Source organism: Macrotis lagotis, chromosome 1, assembly GCF_037893015.1.
Source record: "Macrotis lagotis isolate mMagLag1 chromosome 1, bilby.v1.9.chrom.fasta, whole genome shotgun sequence".
NCBI lineage: Eukaryota > Metazoa > Chordata > Mammalia > Peramelemorphia > Peramelidae > Macrotis > Macrotis lagotis.
The window spans coordinates 90,526,822-90,533,439 of NC_133658.1; the positions used below are offsets into that span (position 1 = coordinate 90,526,822).

Below are 6,618 nucleotides of genomic sequence, written 5' to 3' on the forward strand. Positions count from 1 at the left end.
AGGGGAAAATTGTAAAATTTAAAGCCTTACCAAAAAACCTTATAAAAAACTACTGTATAAAATTGAAAAATAAATAAAATATTTATTTTAAAAAAGAAAATAGCAAAAGCTAACGACACTATGAGATTTCAAGAATCTGTGAAACAAAATTTTAAAAATGTAAAAAAAATAGAAGAAAATGTAAAATACCTCCTTGGAAAAACATTTGATCTGGAAAATAGATCCAGGAAACATAATTTCAGAGTAATAGACTATTAGAAAACTGAGATCAAAAAAAGAACCTGGCATACATCTATCAAGAAATTATCAAGGAAAAGTGCTGTGATATCCAAGAACCAGAGGGTAAAAGAATCATTGAAAGAATTCACTAACCACCTCCTGAAAAAGACTAAAAAATGAAAACACCAATAAAATTGTTGCTAAATTCTGGAATTATCAGGTCAATGAGAAAATATTGCAAAAAACCCAGAAATTAACATTTCAGGTAACATGTAAACATAGTCAAGATTACACAGGATTTAGGAGCTTCAAGATTAAAGATTCTATGACTTGCTATATGACAGTTTGGAGTTCTAAGTAACTTGTATTTCATGAATTTATATATCATCCTTGTGCAGGGTTCATGCTAAACTTCTCTGTATCTTTCCAATTTTAGTATATGTGCTGCTGAAGTGAGCACAAGGAGTTGGTATTTCAAACAAGAATCAAATGCCCAACAAAACTAAGTATATTCTTTCAGTGGAAAATTTGGACATTCAGCAAAATAGGGAATTTTTCAATCTTTCCTGATGGAAAAAAAAAAACAAGGCATAATAGAAAATATGATCTTCTGTTGCAAGACTCAAGTGATATATATATAAAGCAACATAAAAGGGAAAAATGTTATTCAATGAAATTAAATTGTTTATATCCCTGAATATCAAGATGACATTGAGAATTGCATCCCTATTAACAGGACAATATTTGGGGGGAGGGGCAAGATGGTGGAATGAAGCTGTCATAGGCTTGGAACTTTTTCCTACCCAATCTTAAATGAAGCCTCTACACAGATATTAAATTCACAGATCTCACCAAAAAAGGCAGATTGAAACAAGTTTTCAACTGGTGATATCATAGAGGACGTTCAGTGAAGGTCTGTCCCTTTGGGGTGAAAAGATGAAATATACCCAAGTTAGGTGTACAAGTAGGAAAGCTAACAAGAGGCTTTTAGTCATAATGCAGTTGAGGTCTCAGCAACTTGACAACAGCATATAGCAAGTGAGTAGGGATGGTCCCAATCCCAAAGTCTGAAAACTAAATGGGGGCAAAATATAGGACTGGGTTGGAAATAAATCACAGCATAGGTAGATTCTGGACATAAAGGAGGAAATAAAGCTTTGCATAGGCAAAATAGTATCCATTGATAAGCCAGAAATGAGAACCCAGCCACAGCATAAAATGTTTGAGTCTATGCTCCCTTTTACCCCAGGAGCAGAGCTCAAACAATCAACATGAGAAAAAGCTAAAAGAGCACCAGATGTTAAAAAATAAAACTACTATGCAGATAGAGATGACAAAAATAACACCACAGAAGAAAGCAGAGAAAAGTTAGCAATGTGAGAAGTCTCAAAGGAGTATAAATTGTACTCAAATCCAAAACCTCACATAAGAGCTTAAAAAGAATTTAAAAACCAAAGAATAGAGGGAAAAGGAGAAATGGAAAAAAGAAAGGAGTCATGCAGGAAAATTATGAAAAATTTACCAAATATATAAATTCCTTTAAATGAGAAAATAACCAAATGGCAAAAGAATATAACTCTCCAAAAAATAAAATGGACACTCTGGAAAAGGAATGCAACTCACCTAAAACTAAATGAATCAACCGCAAAATGAATGCAACTGAACATAAAAGAAAAATTATCCTATTGGAAAAGGAAAAGCAAAATTAAAAGAAGAAAATATAACCCTAAAAATTATGTATAAATAGGTACTAATGAATTTAGGAGAAATCAAGATTCCATCAAACAAAGTCAAAAGGCAGGCAAAAAATGAAGAAAATATAAAATATCTTTTAGGAAAATCAAATGACCTCAAAAATAGTCATAGGAGAGTTATTTTATGAATTATTGATCTATCAGAAAGCTTAGATAAAAAAAAACCCTGGAAAATATATTTCAGGAAATTATCAGGGAAGACTTTTCAAATCTGCTAGATTAAGAATACAAAATAGCCATTAATAGAATATCCAAATGGAGTTGTGAACTGATCCAGTCACTCTGGAGAGTAATATAGCACTATGCCCAAAGAGTAACCAAGCTCATCATACACTTAGATCCAGTAATGGCAATACCTATAACATATATAAAATATGAGAAAAATTTTACATATTCCAAAATATTCAAAGCAGCTTCTTTTGTAATGGCAAAAAATGAAAATTGATTTGATGCTCATCAATTGGGGAGTGGTTAAACAAGTTAAGGTGTGTGAAAATTATAGAATACTATTTTTCCGTAATGAAAAAATAATGGTCAGAATCTAGAAAAGAATGGAATAAATTACAGGAAATGAGGCTGAATGAAGGGATCAGAACCAAGAGAGCACTGTCCATATTAACAACAACATTCTGAATTGATCAACCATGATGGAGGTAGCTCTTCTCAGCAGTTCAGAGAGCTTGGATAACCCTAGGAGACTGGCTATGGACAATGTTATTCAAATCCAGAGGAAGAAAAACAAAACAAAATAAAGAAACAAATGAACAACCCTCCCCAACCAAAAAATTCTGCACAATCTGAATGAATAATTCATTTACCATTTAAAAATTTCTTATATCTCATGATTTTCTTGTTTTTACCATAGCACTAATTCTTCATTCCAAAATGGCTAACTTGCAAACATTTTAACACAAAAGTTTTTTTACAATATTAATCTGATTGTTTGCCACTGAGGGGAGGGGGAAAGGGAAGGGAGGGTGCAAGGAAATGAGGCAACTTTAAAATATGCTTATGCATGTGGATGAAAGTTGAAAAAATTTTATAAGAGTAATTGAAAAATTAAAATATCAATTTAAAAAAAGCATACCCAGAGTTCCTCCAAAATGAGAACACAGGATAAAAATTCCAAGCAGTATCATAGCCAAATTCCAGAATTTTTCAAATAAAGGGAAAAGTACAGCAAGTAGCAAAAAAAGGAGCAATTAAAATTCAAATGAAGCACAATCAGGCTTACAGAGTATTTATGAGGTACAACACTGAAGGGCTAGAGGACATGGCTATCATATTTTGAGGTCAAAGTTTCTTGGATTACACCCAGGACTTTACACCCTGCAAAATTCAGCATATTCTGTCAGGGGAAAAGATGGATGATCAACAAAATAGAGAACTCTAAAATTTTCCTGATAAATAGATAATAGATAAATAAATTGAACAGAGAATTGAATCTTCAAAAACAAGATTCAAGTGATACATAGAAAGGTAAATGGATTAAGGAAATAATAGTAATAATAGTAATAATAATAATAATAATGTTAATCAATTATGCTAAATTGTATACAACCCTACAAGGGAAGATAACACATAACTCTGAGAATTGTATTTCTCCTAGGACAGTCAAGGGGTTGAATAGAATTGAAGAGATTGTACTTTGAGGATATAAATATGAGTGGTTCTTGTCCTTCTATTGTAGAAGACCAAAATCACATCATTATGTTTGAGATAATTTTAGCACATCTGACTGAGGCTGATCAGACCACAAAAAGCTCAGAATGCTCTACCAAAATTCTTGCACAAATTGTCCAGGTGAAATGCTGGAATGTTTACTCTAAACTTATTTGTCTCATATTTTCTTTGTCCTACTTTGATTCTGTCTTGTTCATAGAGCTCAGAGCTTTCTCTAATGAGGGCATCCTACACTGGGTGGTCCAGCACCAGAGTGTCATATACCTTCTAAATAATTATAAAATATTTAAGGGAGACTTTCAACCTTTCCCTGCACTTAGAGTACTGAAAGGCTTTAGATTTAATTAAATCAGAAGTGACTTTAATTTATTGAATACTGAGAAAACTGTAATAATCTAGGGGCAGAGTAGAAACCTATTTAGAGAGGTTGGAAATGAAGAGATTAGGAAACAATACTATCTTAATATATACTTTATTTAACTAGGGTTCAAGTGCCATGATTGGGGAGCTAAAGGGTGGGTGATGTTAAAGAAAGACTGCTTGGGGGAGGGGGGTACAAATTGCTCATGAAATGATTTGACTTTGCATGATGCTTTGGCTCATGAGGATTGTTATGATCATTGAGGTGGTTAAAAGATAAACTGATTATAATTTATTGTGATTCATGACTCTTGAGAAATGTATTTTTAATGAGACAGAAGAGGAGAGGGTACCTAGTGACAATGAGACAATGCTGCTTATCAATCAATCAAGCAATTAATCAACCAACTTTTGATTGTTTATACTTTGATAGAATTTTGAACTCATCAATCAGCCATTCTTTGTTTGATCACCCTTTGATAGATAATATTTTGAGCACATAAAGAATAAAAGGAGGAAAAAACTTGGCATTAGTCAATGAACAACACCAGGTAAAGAGACAAAAAGACCTTTTATAATAGAGGGAAAGAAGGGAGGGTGTGAAAACTGAGTAAATCCTATTCAATAGATTAGGTCCAGAGAGGGAATAAGATATATTTCCAATTGCATTTAAAAATCTATCCTATCCTACAGAGAAGTAGAAGGGGGAAGGGAAGAAAAGGAAAGAGTAGATTGATAGAAGAGAAGGCAAAGGTATGAGTGGAAATAAATAGAAATTTAAAAAATCAAAAGGAAAGTTAAAGGGGAAAGGGAGCAAAAAATTGATGAGGTGGATTAAGAGGAAAGAAAAGAGAAAAATACAAATGGGGAAAGAAGGCATGGAAGGAAATAAAGAATTAGTCATCTTTACTGCAAATGGGAATGGAATGACCACTCCCATAAAACAGAAGTGCATAGCATACTAGATTAAAAACCAGAATATTACAGAATGTTGTTTACAAACAAGACATTTGAAGCAGAAGTATATTATGTTTCAGTTGAAGTAAAACAAAAATCAGGGGAAACAATTCTGATTTCAGATAAAGCAAAAGCAAAAATAGATCTCATTAAAAGGAATAAGGAAGGAAGCTACAACTTATTTAAAGGCCCCAAAGGCAATGAAGTTAAATTATTATTAAACAAATATGCACCTAATGGTATAACATCCAAATTCTTAGAGAAACTAAGTGAATTACAAGGAGACAAAGAGAGGAAAACTATAATAATAAGGGACCTCAAATTCCCTCTCTCATAAATAGATAAATCTAACCACAAAATAAACAGGAAGAAGTTAAGAAGGTGAACAAAATCTTAGAAAACTTAATATGATAGACCTCCATAGAAAACAGACAGGGATAGAAAAGAATATGTCCCTTGCATTTCTTTCCCCAATTTTTCTAATTGATTTTAAAGTCCTTCCTGATACCTTTTAAGAAGTCTTTCTGGGATGGAGACCAACTCATATTTTCCTCAGAATTTCTAGATCTCTGTGATTTAGTATCTTTGTCATCAAGGAAACTTTCAATGGGCTCTCCTTTTCACTAGTTTTTCTTCATTTTCCTTGGATCTTGTATTGAGGGAGGAGCTGGTTCACAGACCTTTGGCATTGAGTTTCCTAGAGGCTTGGCTCACTATGTTTAGTAATTCAAAGTGTGCTGACCAGTAGGGGCTGCTAGAGGCTTTCTCTGGAGTTTCTATGATCTTTCTTTGTGGCCCAGTCCCTAGGCCTGGGGGGTGGGGCCCAGCAGTATCTGAATTATCCTAGAAAAATGTGGGCTGAACACTTGGGCTATATAGTTAAACTCCTTATTTTTCACTCAGTACTAAGGAAGATCAGCTGCCCAACAGAAGACATAGATAGCAAACCTATACCAGTAATGGACCCCTAGCAATCCTCTCAGAATTACATAAATGTAAACACAAAATCAAAAAAAAAGATGGAAGAAAAGGAAGTGAAAAGAATTTTAGAAAAGTTAGTTATGATAGATGTTTGGAGAAGATTGAATATGAATAGAAAGGAATATATTTTTTCCTCTCTGGTCTGTGGAACCCCCAAACTGGTCATGTATTAAAATTTAATAATTTAATAATAAATTTAATAATCAAATGTAGAAAGGTAGAAATACAAAAAAAGTATTTAATTCAGATCATGATACAGTAAAGAACAAGTGCAATAAAAGGTCAGGGAAAGATAAACTAAAAAGTAATTGGAAAGATAATAACCTAATTTTTAGGAATGATGTGATCAAAGAACAAATGATAGAAAATAATTTCATCAAAGCAATAATGAAAATTGATGGGATCAAACCAAAGGTGTTAAAAGGGGGAAACTTTATATCACTAAATAGTTACAGGAATAAAAAAAGAGAAAGAAGAGGTCAATGAATTAGTTACACATCTGAGATTCTAGAAAAAGATAGAGTCAATGGCTGATGAAGGAAATTACTGGGAGGAATAGAAAGGAGAAGAAGGGTTTAAGATATTTCACATAAAAGTCAAAAAAAGCTTTTTCAATGGAGTGGAATGGGGGGAAGGTGAAGGGGAATGAGTGAGCTTTTATTTT

The 6,618-nt window shown here is 32.9% G+C and overlaps 1 non-coding gene across 1 annotated transcript; it reads right to left on the reverse strand.

Annotated features, from left to right (window-relative positions):
- Positions 1 to 572: 572 nt before the first annotated feature.
- LOC141510440 (U6 spliceosomal RNA) lies at positions 573 to 679 on the reverse strand. The gene has a single exon (XR_012474929.1). It is a non-coding gene; the product is annotated as a U6 spliceosomal RNA (small nuclear RNA).
- Positions 680 to 6,618: the final 5,939 nt, after the last annotated feature.